Raw genomic sequence first — 18,031 nt, 5'->3', positions numbered from 1 at the left:
TCTATCATGAGGTTTCCTGAAGAATTATCCTTGTCTGATCTGCAAAGCAGCCTGAACACCATAAAGCAGTGGGATTAAAAAAAAAAAACTTCCAAATTACCTCCAAACTCAGCCGGATAACCCTGAGTAGCATTACCATTAGAATCCCTTTTAAAAATAAGTTTTTTACTTTTATTTCCCAGCATGGACAGTTTTGTAGTCAGCAGTTTGATTACAAAACAGAACATCATTTCTGATCAATTCTTCCAGACTCTCTAGAATATGAGTCAAAGAGTCCAGTTGTCTCTTACTATCTCATTTAAGAATTACTATGAGCTTGCAGCTTGTTTGATCAAATAAATCAAGCAAATCACTGCATAAAACCATGTTTTATTTCAAGCCATTAGGAAACTAACAAATGCACAGTCCCTTAGGCAATTACTGACATCCAATGCATTCTTTAAGATTTAAGATTTAAATTTTCAAGTTGTAACTTTCTGTACATGGGTAATTTATTTTCAAAAGTTCTTAAGTGCATTCAAAAAGTTCCTCATCTTACTGACCATTGTTAAACAAAAAACAAATAAATTGTAACTGAGCCAAAAGTCCAGGCCTGTTAACTTATTAGAGATATTTGTCTCATTGGTAGTCCCTCTTGCTGTAGATATCAGTCTGCTAAGTGGGATTACTTGAGAATCACTATTAGAATTTGAAGACTGAAGAAGTCATACTACCAGACAGTATAAAATCCATGTCCTGTATGAGTTCCTTTATTAAAAGAGTGAGCTCTCCCAGTAGCTACTTGGATCATGAGGATCAAAAATACATTATAGGCCATTCCTGGTCTAGTTGGGCAAGTTAGTTATAGTCTTTGCTTACCGTGGCTAAATCAAAGATGTCAGAAACCATGCTTGGCCCAGGAAGATGCATGGCATTTAAGCCCTGCTTGGCATACATAGAACAAAATATTACAAACTTGGATAAAAGAATTTAAGTTATGACTGGCTTGGTTAAAATTAAATTACTTTTGGCTATGCTTGACCATCAGATATCCCAGAAATTAAGGAAAACACTGTTGTGCGAGAACTTAGCATAACTATAATAAGCAGAGTTCATGCCTGTCTCTTTGTAATAATAACTTAACTTGTATATGCAGATGTAATTTCAAGCAGTTTTTTTTAACAATGCTTGTTTAGGGGATGGGCCTTCTCTTGTGGAAGGGGCATAGCCAACACAAGCTGGAAAAAAGAAGAACTCAGAACAGCGCTTTGGAGCTGTAACTCCTAAAAAACATACTGTATATAAACATCAGTCTCGTAATAACCATAACCACAGCATTCATCAACAAAAAGGTGATCTTGTGCTTAATCTATGCCTTACCCAGTCATGAAATGGCAAGCATGAAGTAGCTGTCATCAAGCACAAACAAACAAGTTTAAATAGCAGTCATTTCAGTAAACAACCTTGATGTTTGCACTAAGATATTGAGGCTGTAGAGTGAGTCTCCAGCTAAACACCAGTAAAAGCAACAAACACAAGTAGAAAATGTAGGCACTGCACAATACAAACTGCAGAACAAGGGGATGAAGAGAGTGAAACTCCCAGAAACAGATGAATGATGGTGCAAATAGGAAGAAGCTAAGGAAGTACTTCACATAGTAGTACTATGTTATAGCCTTCGTCCCTACCTTTCTAAATAATCATTTGAGGAGAGATGAGCAAGCTGTACATTTATAAATATTATTTTAAACACTTTAACATGGCTTCATTGGACTTTCAGAACTATTAATCACACATATAAATAGGTTTCAGCATTGAAAACACACACTACATACTCACAGGACAATTAACACAACTTGTTTCTATCTTGCTTAAAGTATTACATATACTGTGCATTGTAACCTTCTGCTCTTCTGACAAATTGTTTAAAAGGAGGTGACTTCTGTGGTTTTAATAAACTTCTGTGTTTCATTATTGGGTTTCCTATGCTGCATATTATATGTTGTAAAGATATGTGTGAGTGTAGTTTTATTATATGCATATATACATGCATGTACATACACAGAAGCAATGAGAGGGAGTGATTCCCAGATATAAGTGTTTCAGAAATCTCCAATGGGTCCAAGTCTAGCAAAGGAACAAAAATTAAGATGAAAGTAAACAAAGTATAGCCCTGCAAACACATATGGGAGACGAGACACTAATTAGGGAAATGGTTATCCCTTTAAGTACAGGAGGAAGACATTGAGAATGCTTAGACCTACAGGAATGGCCTTGTAAGGGAGCACAGTGCTGAAAGTCCATTGGAAAAAGGCCATTTTCTATCTTGACACCAGCCTCAGCAGATTCAGTCACATCGTGGAAGAGGTTAAACGAGGCCTGTTTTATTATGATGTATTCTCTTTATCCTGAATAGGAGATAGTGCAGTCTCTTGAAATATATGCCAGTAGAGACAGGGACAGTTCTAATGCTGAAAACCTTACTGTCTAAGTATGGCTTTGCTTGAGCCATATCAAAATATCTAACCATGGCACTCAATACAAAGGGCATTATGAAACAGTAACAATCACGAGAAGCACACTTGTAAATAAAGGGAAAAAATTAGCAAAATGGTCCACACATTCAATACCTTCTATGACTTTCCTTGAGTTAGTATTTCTAGCAGCACAGCAGGTGTCTGCAGAATAATTCCATGCTGATGTAGCGTCATAAAATATTACAGCTCCTCAGTTTTAAAACCCATTGCCCCCCCCCAAAAATGAAAATGACCCTCCAGAGCAGAAAAAGCATTAAACCCATTGAGTGTTCCTTGTTTTCATAAATCCTGCTCCTGTTTTGTTTGAGTGTTTCACATCTAGAAAAGTAACTAAAATCAGAAAACACAATCCTCAGGAATATTATTCGACATTTTGAGGCAGTGAAAATACCGAGAAATCCAGTTAATATCCTGAAAGGGGGAACAAAGTTCTCACAGGTCCTCTTCCCTGTCACATGAGAAAAAAATGACAGTTGAAGAAAAAATGGAAAAAACTGTATAATATTCAGATACTGACATCATTCCTTTGACAGTAGAATGTCCATCTTTCATAAATGGTCGGGTATTTACTATAAATGTAGTATCCTAATATGGAGCCTCAGGATCCTACAAAACACTGTCTCATTCCAAATTGCTGAAACATTGGAAAATATAAAAATACAGAGGAAGAGACAGCCCCCAATCAAAAGCAATGGAAGGAAGGATCAGCCTTAAGATGGACAAGTCAAATAAAATAAATCACATCTTGGAGCGCTAAACACAGCTTTTACCAATATAAACTGCTGTGTGTAAACTAAGTAAAGCTGTGCCACCACGGTGAAGGTTAAAAGCTAGTTTACTACACTCAAATATTAAAATCGATAAAAACTGTAAAAACTGAGACTGAAAAAATGGCCAAACATTTTCTTTCATGATTTTGGAAGTAATTTAAGAAAGTTTAAGAGGGGGAGATCTATTCAACAGAACAGGAATTATTGAGACTGGATGGATTGCTGACTTACAGGCTGACAAGTTGCCTGGCTTGAATGGAATGGTCCCTTTAAAGCCTCTGCTCAAGGAGCGGAGAGTTCTGAGATAACTTTGAGATTAGCAAATCATTATCTTTTAAAAACAAGAAGTTCTGCTAACAAAACACTTCTATTTATTTTCACTCTGAGTTTTTACAGTTTTTATAGATGTTATTGTTTGAGTCTATTAAACTAGTTTTTAACCTTCACCATGGTGGCACAGCTTTACTTTGTTTATGTTGGAGAAGTGAGTGCTAAACCATCAGCAAATTAACTAATTATTTAATTAACTGTAAAGATGCTAACTATGCTTCCTGCTATCAAAGCAATGACAAGCTGGAGTGGTAGATTTTAGAAAGCCTTGTCCATCACAGTAATACTTCCAGTGTCCCAAGAGTGCACAGCCATTCAAGGGTTAGGATAAAGAAGCCTTTCAGGGGCCAAGAAGGGAAAAAAATCTTGTAAAATAGGAGTAAGGGGAAATACAATGTCTCTGAGCTACACTTCTTTGGACGAAAGGAGACCACAATCTCCACGCAAGAAATCTGTACTCATTTGGCAAAAAAGTGTGTTAATTGACAAGGGTACTGCTGATACAGAAGCAAACACAAAGCTGTATCACTGACATAGCCTAGCATGCAGCACCAGTGCCAACATCCCTGTAGTGAGCACTAGTGCCAATGTCCCTGTAGTGAATAGGCATGATGAATCAATAAAATCTATACTGCTGCAGTTGTGCAGGAAGAATGACATATTTGTAGAAGGCTGGGATTCTTTACTCTTTCTCAATAAATGTCAGAATGATATAGCAGTAGCATAGTTTGATAGCTCCTATGTCATTTTAAAGGTCCTGCCAACTGATTGATTGCTTAATAGCAAATTCTAATATGTTATATTGGTTGGACATAATTCTTATGCTTTCTGTTTAATTCCAGTTTTAAGGAGGCTGGTACCTCTTTTAACCTCTACTCTTTATCTTTAAAAATGATATATGGAGATGGTTTAAAAAGGATTTGTCTGTCTGTCTATTTGCATACTGCACGCTTTGACCTGGCTAAGATGTTTGATACAATCCCCCACTCAGGTATTGTTGACAAACTCACCAAACTAGGGATAAATCCAGACATAACTCAGTGGATTGGGAGCTGGCTCACAGAGAGGACCTAAGAAGTTAGAATGGGTGAGACCAGCTCCACCAAGAGAATGGTTACCATCAGAGTACCTTAGGGATCTGTGCTGGGTCTGCTCCTTTTTGGCATTTATTTCTCAGAAGTCAAAGCTAATGTCAAGGGCCTTTGGGTCAAGTTTGCCAACGACTAAATTGAGACCAATTACTCTACTGATAAAACACTCTAAGAGTTGACCCAGTAGTTAGGGATCTGGGAACATATGTAGGCAATAATCTGGTTTTCAATCAATATGTAGCCAAGATAGTAAGAAAGTCATTCTGTGTTTCCCAACTTATAAGTAAGGGTATGGCATCCAGGTTCTTGGAAGTTATAGTATCACTTTACCCGGCCCTTATCAGACCCACCATTGAGTATAAAACCTCCTTTGGCATGTACCTGCCCAGGTATTTGCAACAGTTCACAGATGTTCCACACAAGGAGAATCCAAGATATTAACACACTGTCCTACACAGATCCTCTTAAGGCCCTATCTCTATTCTGAGCCCCCTACAAGTTACTGAGAGTTGATCTATGCCTGGCATATAAGGCATCCTCAGATCCAGTCCTGAATGATCTTTTTCATATCTGCAAAAGTAACAGCACTAAAACACTAGATCCAAGGATTTAAACTTTGCAAATGACATAAATAAATCATGCTGGAAGACCGATATGTGTCTCAAAGGATCCCTGTTCTGCGGAATAGGCTGCCCATCCATATGAAGCAGCGTTCATCCCTGATCCTATTCACATGTAACCTTGACCTTTGGTTGGGAAATCATAAATTCAGACATGGTCTGCCCCTCATGTCTCTAATGGACAGAGGTGGGCATTAAGTAAAATATTAACTAACCTACCCCCCTCTACTCTACAAAGCTCTTGTCCACCTCCAAACTAATACACCCCTCCGGATAGACACCTAAGGTACATGGGGACACAACTGGGTTGGGTTTCATGTCTAGGCTTAGAAAGAACCTGGTGACTGTTAGCCTGGTATATACCTATGAACCTATGAATCTTATCTATCTCTCTGTCATCTTTGTTTATTTACCTACCTGTCTTAACTACCTGAATAAGATAATGATATGACTATTCAAAGTCATAATAAGTGTGCCAAAAAATAAGATCTCACTAACAAGATCACTGAACATCTGGATCTGCTCTTACACTGGATTTAGTATCCTTCTTGGTTGCTGGCAGATCCATGCAGAATCCCCACATCTATGCAAAAAGGAACACCAAGTAGTGACAATGCACAAATTGAAAGAAATGTTATCTGCTGGGGAGAGGTGTGATTTGTGCAGCTGAAGAGCTGAAAGGAGGGTGAGAGATTGCAGTAAACAAACAAATTGTTTCAGAACTGCAGGACTGGAGAGGAGAGTACATAACAGGTTAGCATTTACAAGCTAACAATACTACCATTAGAACAGTTGTCAGGCTGATGACCCCACATTAGGTCACCTACACCAAATATATAAAATAAACAGTAGCAAAACAGCATGGCTGATGAGACTGTAGCAATCTATCATCCTAAAACAAACAAAACTATTTGCAGCAGAACTCTGTAGCTGATGAAATTACAGTACTGTACCAGCAGAAAAGCAGCACACACAGAAATGTGTGACTGCAGGCCATGTGGAAGTTACTAGCAGTGAAAAAAAACACAGACTCGTACCTCTCAACCTGCAAACATTGAAAATCTGGACAATGAATCTCAGAAAGTAGGAGCATCTGGGCAAACAATAATCTGGACCGATAATTAGCATAAAACCTGCATACCCAGTAATTTAGCCCATCCCTCTTCAATTGTGAGATACCACACTCAGAAAAATATGCATACAAAACTAATGCTGGCAAAATGATATAAAATAAAAGCATATTATACTGTCCGACAGATGCCATGACAATATTGCAGAATAATTATGTTTTATTCAGATTAAGCTTTTGCAATATGACTGAGTAGAAAGAAAGAAAACAATTATAAAAATTAAATAATAAACGTACCAGAACTATGTAAAGTAATTTAGTGGTGAGTTGTAAGCAACAAGAAACTTTGGATTCTTGTATATAAATAAGCAGAAAGAAAGGGTGCTTCCACTGTTTATAAGCTCAAAGGCAATTTTCTTTCTTAATCTTTCCTTATACTTTTTAAAACCCTTTTTCCCCTCCAAACAGCTAACCCAGGTACATCTATTTGACTGCCACATCTACTTACATCTTCTGTCTCCCATGGAGTTGCTTCGATCAGGGTTGTGCCAGGGAGGAGATCAAGGCATGCTGAGGCAGTGTCACTCTGCTGCCATGGGAGTATTTTTCTTTTTATTTATTTTTCATCCTCTGCACATACTCCATAACACCCTGAAGGTGGGATGCGCAATGAGAATTAGCAACAGACTACTCTTTACTTTCACAATGGATTGATATTACTAGTACCTACCAACACCCTCAGGCAGCACGTTGCATTTTTTTTCCACAGCGTCTACCAGTGAAATCAAACCAGAACATGTGCCGTAACTGTATACCCTTCCCTCCCCCACAGGATGGACATGCCATATTCCTTGGTCAGCACCTCAGATGCCCAGGTTGCTAATATAACCTAGGTCACCTGGACTATAGTTAAGGTGTTATACATCTATGTCATGATGTTGGCTAAATAACCTAATATACTTAGCATAAGTCAGAGAGCATACATTATCTGCTGATGTCACTCATAAAATCTGTGACAAACATACTACCATGAAAATCTATCACCTCATTCATTAATGTCATTCCTTTTAATCAAAGAAAGAAAAAATCAAAACTCAAGAGCATTCTCATGAGGCCCAAACGATACTACACTTCCGAAGATATCCACTCCACTTTAGTTATTGCATGTCACTTCTAGCCTGCACACCACAAGCTTGAAATGAGACTCTGGAACACAGCCACATCAAAAACACGTCTTCACAAAGCATGTAAAATGCTCACCCACTTGCATCCTCTTCACCACTTCACATTTTACAGTTTGCCAAAGTATTCCAAGCAGCTGCAGCTTTACTTTTCATGTAATGCTGGTGGATAACATCCTCCTGATGATTACTTTTACATACCAATATTTAATCTGCTGATAAATTCCAGCTTTTGATTCCTGCAGGCTTACCACATTAGAAACCTGGTTTAATAAAAGTCAGTTTGGAACAGAAAAAAAAAGAAAAAAAGAAAAGAAGGCACATCAAGGCAAGCAAGAAGTTATCCCTGCATTTAAAGATTGATTCAGTGGCTACAGAGTTTCAGCTTCTAGTTCTCACAGATGAGATACAGATAACCAGATTCACCTTTTGCTTGCTCCCCTGACATGCAGTCATTATTGTGGTCATGTGGTCATGACTCGAGTGATGTCAGAGATAGCAGCAGACTGATGGTGCAGTGACTGCTGAGGTTCAAACTGTAAAAAAATCATGGTTTAAATGGTCATCCCATCATTTAAGTCTAAATTTCAGTATAACTGTAATCACTAGTAATGTTGGAGGCTGACTCTTAAGGCCTAACCTAGCAATGCTGCATGTGAGTGTGCAGTGTTAAGGGGCTCCTTACTGAAATCTCAAGAATAGTGTTGCCAAGTCCCATGAAACTCTCCATCTCTCATAAAAAAGACCATAAATACTGGTGAAAAATAAATACTGAACATTGCTCCTCTCCTTTAAACCTTTTTTTTTGGTTGAGGGGGGCAATACCATCTTCTCTCCCATGATGGACATAATTGTCGCTATGTCGCTCGTCCAGTCAGGATAAAACAGACGAGCATTCATGGGTTCTGTTCAAGCAGCTTTATTATGTACAAACACATCAGGATTGAGGCTTAATAACTTTAATTTAGATAAACTCGTAAACAAACTAGCTATCACACTCATATGCTCACTTTTTGGCTGCACTCTCAAAATGGCACTGAAGCTAGCATGGGCTTGCTATTTATATGGATGTGCTATCCTTGAAATGCTTCTTAAAGGTGCAACACACACTATTCTACATCCTCCCTATTTGAGAAATGAGTCATGCAATATTGACAACATTGATTGACATGCAATTAATACAAATAATTCTTTGACATGCAATTATACAGAATTACATACATATAGACAATTATGTCCAGATTGATGTGTATTTCACACTAGATCTGGAAATATGACCAAATTATGTAACATAAAAATTAGTATTAGGTCTAGCAAATGGGACTGTCTCTGCTGAATGTTCAACTTTGGGTATATCAGGAACGTCATCAGGAATAAAAGTAGAAGTTATGACACGTTCTGCAACAGGAACATTACCTGGATTTCTCTGAGATCTAGATTCTGTATCACAAGAACAATGCTGCAATATCAATTCTGATACAGGAAGAAGATGTTTGTGGTGTCTCCTGTACTCCACACCTTCAGATTTTACAAAGTAGGATCTTGGCTCGGCACATATACTTGTTACTTGACCAATCCGGTCGAAACCTATGGCTGCTGTATCTTCACTGTTTCTCCTTCTTTCAATGGACAAAGAAATCTGCTCGATTTATCATAGCTGGACTTCTGGAAAGAATGTTTTCTGTATAGATAGGTTGTGGTGTTTCTGATGTTCTTCCCTTTAGACCTCAACAAACAGGAACTGATAAGCAATGTAGTTCTAGTTTGCATAGATAGAAGTCACTGAGCAGGCAAGCCAAGTATATCATCACGAAGTATGTTTGTGAGATTGAATAAATTTAAAAAGACATTGGTATTAGCATGCTTTGACTTCTCTACTAATTGCTTTGCACTCTGTACTGCACGTTCAGCTAGTCCATTTGACTGTGGATCTTCTGGACTACTAATAACATGTGCAAAGTAGCAATCTTTTGCAAATTTCTGAAACAACTGTCTGGTAAAATGGGTACCATTGTCAGAAATAACTTTGTGTGGACTAACATGGACTGAGAAATGACATTTCAACTTGGTGATAGCAGTGGACATTAGATTAAGGTAGTTAATCAATCTCAAACCAGTTTGAGTAAGAGTCTACCAACACTAAGTACTGCTGATTGTTCCACTCAAATATATCAGTGGCTACTGTTGACCAAAGTAGTTCAAGAACTTGGCTTAGCTGAAGTGGTTCTTTTTGACAAACACAAGCACCAAGACCCAGCCACTGATAAAGGTAACTGTCAAATAAATACCAAAAATCCAAAGCATAAAAATTGGCAGGAACATCACAGCTTCACACAGTAAAAGTATTTATTTGTAAAAATGGACCAGATAAGCACTTTCACGTTGTAAAACCAACGCATCTTCAGATTATAAAAACACAAAATCACAGCTCAGTTTAAAAACAGTTAGATGTTCAATCAGCTATGTTAATTCATCACTTCATTAAAACAATTTCTTCCCTTTCAATACAGGTTTTAAAGAGACACAAGCATTTTTACCAGGATGTTTATCAGCCTGTAGCCTCAAGATCCATTTAAGTTCTACTGTTTCAAGTATAGTTAGTAAGATCAACCCCCGGTGACCCACATGCACTAGTTGCAGTACTCTAAAAACAAACTCATGTCTAGCATTTTCTTTAATGTGTTTAGCTAGTGCTTTGTTCATATTGCAAGTCCATAAGAATGACTAAAAATTCAATGTTTTAATTTCTTGTTGGTCTTACCAACATAAAATCCTGTACAGGACTTGTATGTGGCTAAATAAATCACATTTTCTGTACTACAATCTGCATAGAATCGGGGACTAAAACTATATTTCATCCGTGGATGTTTAAACACTTGTTCATATGAAATATATGTACAGGCTCTGCAATGCCTGCAACTGTATGTACCAAGTCTGGCAGATAGCAAGTTACTTGACCTAGTATTACAATTCCCTGTGCACAGTACGATTTTAAACAATTTTTATACATAAAAGGGATTGTTCCTAACTATTTCAGCTGTCTTGTTGTCACTTGTGAGTATTCCCCATTTTTTCCTATAATATTATATACAGAGCCTACATCATTTGTGTACGTCAAACCAAATCTGAGTTTACTAACAAAGCTCCTATCCTTATGTGTACTACAGATTGTAGTACAGCAAATGTGATTTATTTAGCCACATGCAAGTCCTGTACAAGATTTTATGTTGGTAAGACCAACAAGAGATTTTTTTTTTAAACTGAGCTGTAATTTTGTGTTTTTAAGATCTGAAGAAGAGTTGGTTTTACAAAATGAAAGCACTTATCTGGTCCAGTTTTACAAATAAATACTTTTACTGTGTGAAGCTGTGGCGTTCCTGCAAATTTTTATCCTTTGGATTTAAGTGGCTCTTTTTGCAAATGTGGTTTAGTACTATTGCACACTGAACAAGAAGAAAGTACTTTATCAATGTCTTTTGCTAGAGAAGGCCAAAATACTAGTCCTCTCATCCTTCATTTGGTAGATTCAGAACCCAGGTGACCACAATGCAAAATCTGGATATAATCATGTTGTAAGGAAGTAGGAACAACTTTAGGACCTTTGAAAATAATGCCCACTTCCATCAACATCTCATCTCTATAAGGAAAATAAGTTTGCACTTCAGGTGGTACACTAGATTGCTTTGACGGCTATCCAACATTAATATAGTGGTTGAGCTTTTGCAAAATTGGATTAGTCCTTGTATGATCTCTCTCAGCTCATCAAGTCTCGTGGTAGAAAAATTACACACTCCCATGATATCAAAGTCAAAATTATCTGCATGAAGCTGTTCTGTTGTATTTCTGGGTGATCTGGATAAAGTATCAGCCAGATGAAGAAGTTTGCCTTTTGTATAGACCATTTTGAAGTTGCAGTTTTGTAAACTGAGCATCATTCTTTGTAATCTCTCTGGAGTTGAATGCATGTACTTCTTTAAAATAGTGACTAGAGGTTGGTGATCAGTTTCAGTCTGAATATCTCGACCATAAATATAATCATGAAACTTTGAACATGCAAATACTATTGCCAAAAGTTCTTTCGCAGTTTGAGCATATTGCATTTCAGTTTGGGTAAGAGATCTAGATGCATAGGGTAATGGTTTGCCTTCTTGAAGAATAATTGCGCCAACACCAAATTGTGAAGCATCACAGGAAAGAGTTACTGGTTCATTGACATCATTGTATCTTAAAGTAATTGAGGTGGCAATTTTCTGCTTAAGGACTTCAAATGCTCTCTGGTGCTGTTCCAACGAAGACCATGTAACATTTTTGCATGTTACCTCTTTCAAAGGTGCTGTCAACTCATTGAAGTCTGGTATAAACTTGCCTAGGTAATTGACCATATCAAGAAAGTGTTGTAGAGCTTGAAAATTATCTGGTGCTGGCATCTCAAGAATGGCTGCTTGCTTGGACAGGTCTGGTTGCAAGCCAGTGCTAGCAAATAAATGACCTACATATGTAACTTCTGGTAGTCTGAATTTGCTCTTCAGAGGATTGAGCTTTAAGTTTGCTTCCCATGCTCTGTCTAGAACTCTTCTAGGGTTTCTGTCATGCTCTGCTTCACCATTGTCGCCAATCAAAAAATCTTCTGCTATTATGGCACAAGGATAACCTGAAAAAATGTGCTCCATCGCATGCTGAGAGACTTCACTTGCAGAATTTATTCCAAATGGCATTCTGAGGAATCTATATCTTCTAAGTGGGGTACTGAAAGCAGTCAGTAGTGAAGATTTGAGATCAAGTATCACTTGCCAAAATGAAGTTACATATGTAGGTCATTTATTTACTAAAACTGGCTTGCGACCAGACCTGTCCAACTACCTCTACTATTACTTCATCCCACCCAAAACAATCCCTCCCCTACCAAAAACAAAGTTTCTCTCTAATATCTATTGTACTATACTCTCCAGTCTCATGTATACTATTATCCTCTCCATGCATAATATTTTCCTAACCTACTAATGGCTAGTAGCTATATATTTTGAAATGTTCAACCTACAATTGAGTTTATAACAAAAATATTCACTTTATGTAAATGTTGAAATTTCTGTATTGAATTATGTCTTTTCATTTTTGTAACATTGTAACAAGCCAATTGCAAATATCATGGAGCTTATCTGTAAATGTTTAATTAGCTGTATGAACTATGTCCTTTTGTAACATGTGAAATGTAACTTGAAATTATTGTGGAGTTTTTCTCCCTGGGCCTCCACTGAAAACCGGCTTTTCTTGGCCCAGTGGACTTCCCCGGTCATCAAACCTAAATAAATAAATAAATAAATAAATAAATAAATACATTTTTTGCATCTAGGACAGAAAAAAACAGTGGCATTTGATTATCAGGGCTGGGACTTCCTTAACTGTGCACACATGATGTGGTCTCTTTAATACATTATTCAATTCTCTTGGGTTAACACATATTCTGATTTTCTTCTGAGCCTTTTTTTGTAGGCTGCTACCATAGACGACACCCATTCATTTGGTTCTGTGACTGGACAAATTACACCTTGCTGCACCATTTTATCCAACTGAGTTTTGACCTTATTCTGCATAGCTATTGGAACTTTTTTTGTAGGGCTGACCACTGGACTGACCTCTGGATCTAACTTCATAGAATACACAACAGGAAATTTGCCTAACTTGTCATCGAAAACATCAGCATACTCTGTGAGAAAATAGCTTCATTAAAATTGGAACTGGGAGATGCATTTATATGATGAACTTCTTTTGTGAAGGAAAGCAAATTCATTCTCAGACTATCTCTAAGACCCAGTAATTACTGCACCGGTCTTCGGACTGCATAGAATAGTAAGCTGTAACAGTTCTTAGCCAAATGACATGAAAGTACTTCTGAGTCTTCGGTTTGAATTTGTTCACCTCCATAAGTAACAAGTTTCGCACAACTGGCCACATTAAGTTGTTCACCAGCTCTCACCATAGCAAAAGGGTCTGCTGACATAACATTGCACTTTGAACCAGTGTCTACTTTGAGATCGGTGGTTTTACCATTCATCTGGACAGTAAGAAACACTTCATTCTTTGCCAACAAATTTACTGCATCAACCCTTTCACCAATCACTGATACACCATCTACATAGAAAGTAGAGTTGCAGCTCTCTATGTGAGCAACTTGCTTTTTAAATGCCCTTTCTTTAAAACTGTGTGAGGTTTACTTGATATACAAAACTTTTGAAAATGGTTCCATTTTTTACACTTGTGGCACTGCTAACCAAATACTAAGCATTTGTCTCGTTTAGACTCATGGATGGCACCACAATTGTGACAGTTAACTATAAAGCTTGATTTGAGTTTTGCTGGCTCACTCTTGTACTGCACTGCACTGAGCATGTCCATTTCTTAGAACTTGCTGGAAAACTTTGGGTTTTAACTAGGCAGCCTGCAGGGGTGGTAGCTGTCATGTGCTTAGGCCTGCCTCCACTAGCCACGTGTTGCATGCTGCCTACATTTGTTCTGGAGTCTGCTGAAACCATGCCCTTATCACTTGCATGCATACTTGTGTGCCTTTCTGTAACCTCATGGATTTGATAAATCTTAATAGCTTTGCTTAGCATTAAATCACTGTCACAAAGCAAAATCTTTCTCACTGCAGCACTATTAATACCACACACAAGCCAGTCCTTTATTAACTCATCTTTTAAGTCACCAAACCTACACATTTTAGCTTTGTTTCTCAGGTCAGTAATATAAGCTGCAAAAGTTTCTCCCTGCTTTTGATCTCTTGTGTAAAACAAATGCCTCTCTAATGTAACATTTATCTGAGGGGTACACATTTCCCTGAATTTGCATTTCAAACACTTCCCTTGATTCAGCCTGTACAACAATATGACAGTTTTCACCTTCTCCCTCATATACTGCTGGTGCATACACAATTGAATGCTTTCTTTCAATGGCATTAATCCCAGCTAGGTTTATCAGAATGAATGCCCTGGTGTTCATAGGTTCATAGGTTGGTACTAGGCTATTGGCCCTAGGGCTTATACAAGCCTAGCCATAACAATTCCCTGGATATTTCTTCCCACAATATTTACTTCCCTGGACCCCTGGTGCATGCATCTTTGTAAGAATAAGCTGCTTATATAAAAATATTGTACTCTTGCTCAAATATTCTCCAATTCTCTGCAATATTCCGATAAAATACAAGTGGTGATAGTTTTCAAAATCATTCTGCCATGCCAACAAATTAGAGTAAAACACAATGCAACCAAAGTCCACTTTTAACTATATGAACTTGCACAATTGCACAGATGCCTGAAATGTATGCCTGTATTTGTAACTATTCCCAATAGCACAACAAGCCTCTGAATAATTGAACTTTGCAAAATAAGTCTATCAGGCACAGGAATACTCTTGAAATTACTCTACTGTAGGAAATCACCCTCTTATCAGTGTAAGAAACCTTCCAAAATAATTGCACTGTGTGAATGAACTGGGCAGAAGAAACTCAGACTGAAAACTTTTTGAAGTAGTTGAATTTTGTGAATAAACAGTACACAACACAATGAAACTTTCCCAAAATGGCTGTGCTGTGCTAAATGACTCTTTATACTGCAAAAACACTTCATAATGGCGGCACCTTGCAAACAGACACACCCAGCACAAGAAACATTTTGAAATGGACATATTTTGACTGTACTTTATAAAATAGTTGTACTTTACACACAAACACTTTGGAATAAATGCACAGTAATAAACACATACTGTAAGCACTTTTATACACTTTGAGATACTTTGAATAACTCTAGTTATGCTCTGAATAGCTTCAATCAATGCAAAACAGTAGTTTAGGCCAAAACACAGCAGTTTGCCAAAAACATGCAGTCACCTTGCTTTATTTATGCTTAATATGCCCTTTTGGCCTTATTATATTAGTGTTGCTCATTTAATCTTTTTCATGCCCATTATACTTTTCTCGTGCTCGTTTTGCTCTAAACATGCCTGTTTTACCTGTTTTGCAATCCTGAGGTAATTCCAAACCCGTATGTGCCTTTCTAATAATTGTTTTATCAAATATCTCAATTTTAAATATTTTGTTTAATTAATACATTTTTCATGCCTCTTACTTGTTTAATAATGCAGTTTGTGCCCTTGAAATGTTCCATTTTATCTTTTTTATAAAATAAATAGTTTGTGCAAGTTCCTTTAGTTCATTTCTGGCCCTGATTTGTGCTTGGTTCACTTAGTTTGCCTTCCCTGTTAACTCTGTACCTTGTAGCTCTGAAAAACAATTTCTGGAATCCCGGTTGTGATACCATATCACTTGCCCAGCCAGGATAAAACAGATGAGCATTTGTGGGTTATGTTCAAGCAGCTTTATTATGTACAAACACATTGGGATTGAGGCTTAACTTTAACTTAGATAAACTTATAAACAAACAAGCTATCACTAGCTATCACACTCATACATACCCACTCTCTGGCTGCACTTTCAAAATGGCACTGAAGCTAGCATGTGCCTGCTATTTATATGCACGTGCTGTCCTTGAAATACTTCTTAAAGGTACACCATTTTGAGACTGCCATACCTCAGAGAAAAGGACATATTCTGAGACATGGCAATTTTACATTTAAGATACATATATATATATATATATATCTGTGTGTGTGTGTGTGTGTGTGTGTGTGTGTGTGTGTGTGTGTGTGTGTGTGTGTGTGTATATATATATATATATATATATATATATATATATATATATAGATATGTATATGTAAATAAAAACAAAGCCATGTACATAATATGTTCCTATATCCCTCCTGGCAATAACTTAAATACACTTGAAAACATCCTTAGCTGGCTCTCCACTACCTTTCCTCAGGAAACCATAATCCTAGGGGACTTCAATATTGATTGGAACTCCTGCATATCCCCCAAACCCAACTATCACCTAAACCTCTTTACTTTTCAACAAACCATAAACTCCCCAACTAGGATTCACAAATCCACCAATAAACAGGCCATCTTGGACTGGATATTGATCAACAATAATCCCCTCTCATATAAAACTGGAATACTCCCTGACAATATCAGTGACCATCTTCTCACCTATATCACTAAACAAAAAATAATAATCACAAACAGGCTAGCTATTGTACTATACGTAACAAAACAAACTTCATCCTTCAAAACTTCCTTGATGAACTCAAAGGATGTAACTGGTCAGCTCTAAAACACCTCCCACTTGATAAGGCAGTTACCCTTTTCAACAACACATTCCTCCAAATTCTTGAGCGTCACGCCCCCTCTCACTTAATTAGAATAGGATCCAAAGCTGCTCCTTGGCTTTCTAAAGAAACCAAGCAAACAATGCTATTAAGGAACAAACTATGGATAAAATGGAGAACTACTAAAAACCCAACTGACCATCAAAACTTCAAACACCTTAGAAATACTACAAAAAAACTCACCCTTCTTGATAAAAAAAGAATTTACCTCCAATATCAAGAAAATCAAAATCATAACCCCAAAACATTCTGGTCAGGAATCAATAAACTGCTCCATCCAGGGAATTCCAAAACACCTACTCCAGCTAACTTAGCTGAGACCCCACCCAACATAATAGCCAATACATTCAACAACTTCTTTTCTGAAACAGTCACCTCTCTAGCAAGTACCATGGTTCCCTCCACATCCCTTCAAAATACCTCTCCTCATAACAACACCCCCGCTCTAAAATTTAGTACAGTCTCCACAACCTATATTTGTAAGCTACTTTCAAAACTTAAACCATGTACTCCTTCAGCCGACCAACTACCAGCTGAATATCTGCAGCTAGCAGCAGAAGGACTAGCATACCCAGTCTCCATCTTAATTAACAGAACAAAAACCGAATCTACTATTCCTTCCCCCTGGAAAGTCTCCCATATCATTCCACTGCATAAAGGAGGAAACACTAATGAACTTTCTAATTTCCGTCCTATAGCCTTACTATCACCACTATCTAAAATTATGGAACGTTGTATACACCATCAACTATTAAATCATCTTCTACATAAAAACCTACTGGCAGACTCCCAACATGGTTTTAGACCTTTCCATAGCACTTCCACTGCTCTTCTCTCCTTTACAGACTCTTATCAACAAAAATCGCAATAATAACCTATTCTCCTCTGCTTTATTTCTCGACGTCTCTAAAGCCTTTGATATGGTGAACCATCACCTTCTGCTAGACACTTTGAAATCTCTCTCCCTTGACTCTTTGGCATTGCGCTAGTTTAACTCATATTTGAAAGACAGGAAACAAGCAGTCCTTTGGGACAGCCATTTATCCTCTCAACTCCCAGTCACTATCGGGGTCTCCCAAGGATCCATCTTAGGTCCCCTTCTCTTCTCCATATTTATAAATAACCTGTCTACTTCACTCCCAACATCCTCATGTATTCAGTATGCAGATGATTCA

The sequence above is a fragment of the Protopterus annectens genome, chromosome 8.part1 (assembly GCF_019279795.1).
Source record: "Protopterus annectens isolate FY-2018-M chromosome 8.part1, PAN1.0, whole genome shotgun sequence".
Classification (NCBI taxonomy): domain Eukaryota; kingdom Metazoa; phylum Chordata; order Ceratodontiformes; family Protopteridae; genus Protopterus; species Protopterus annectens.
The sequence above is the reverse complement of the archived record's forward strand: the minus strand, read 5'-3'. Positions refer to the sequence as shown.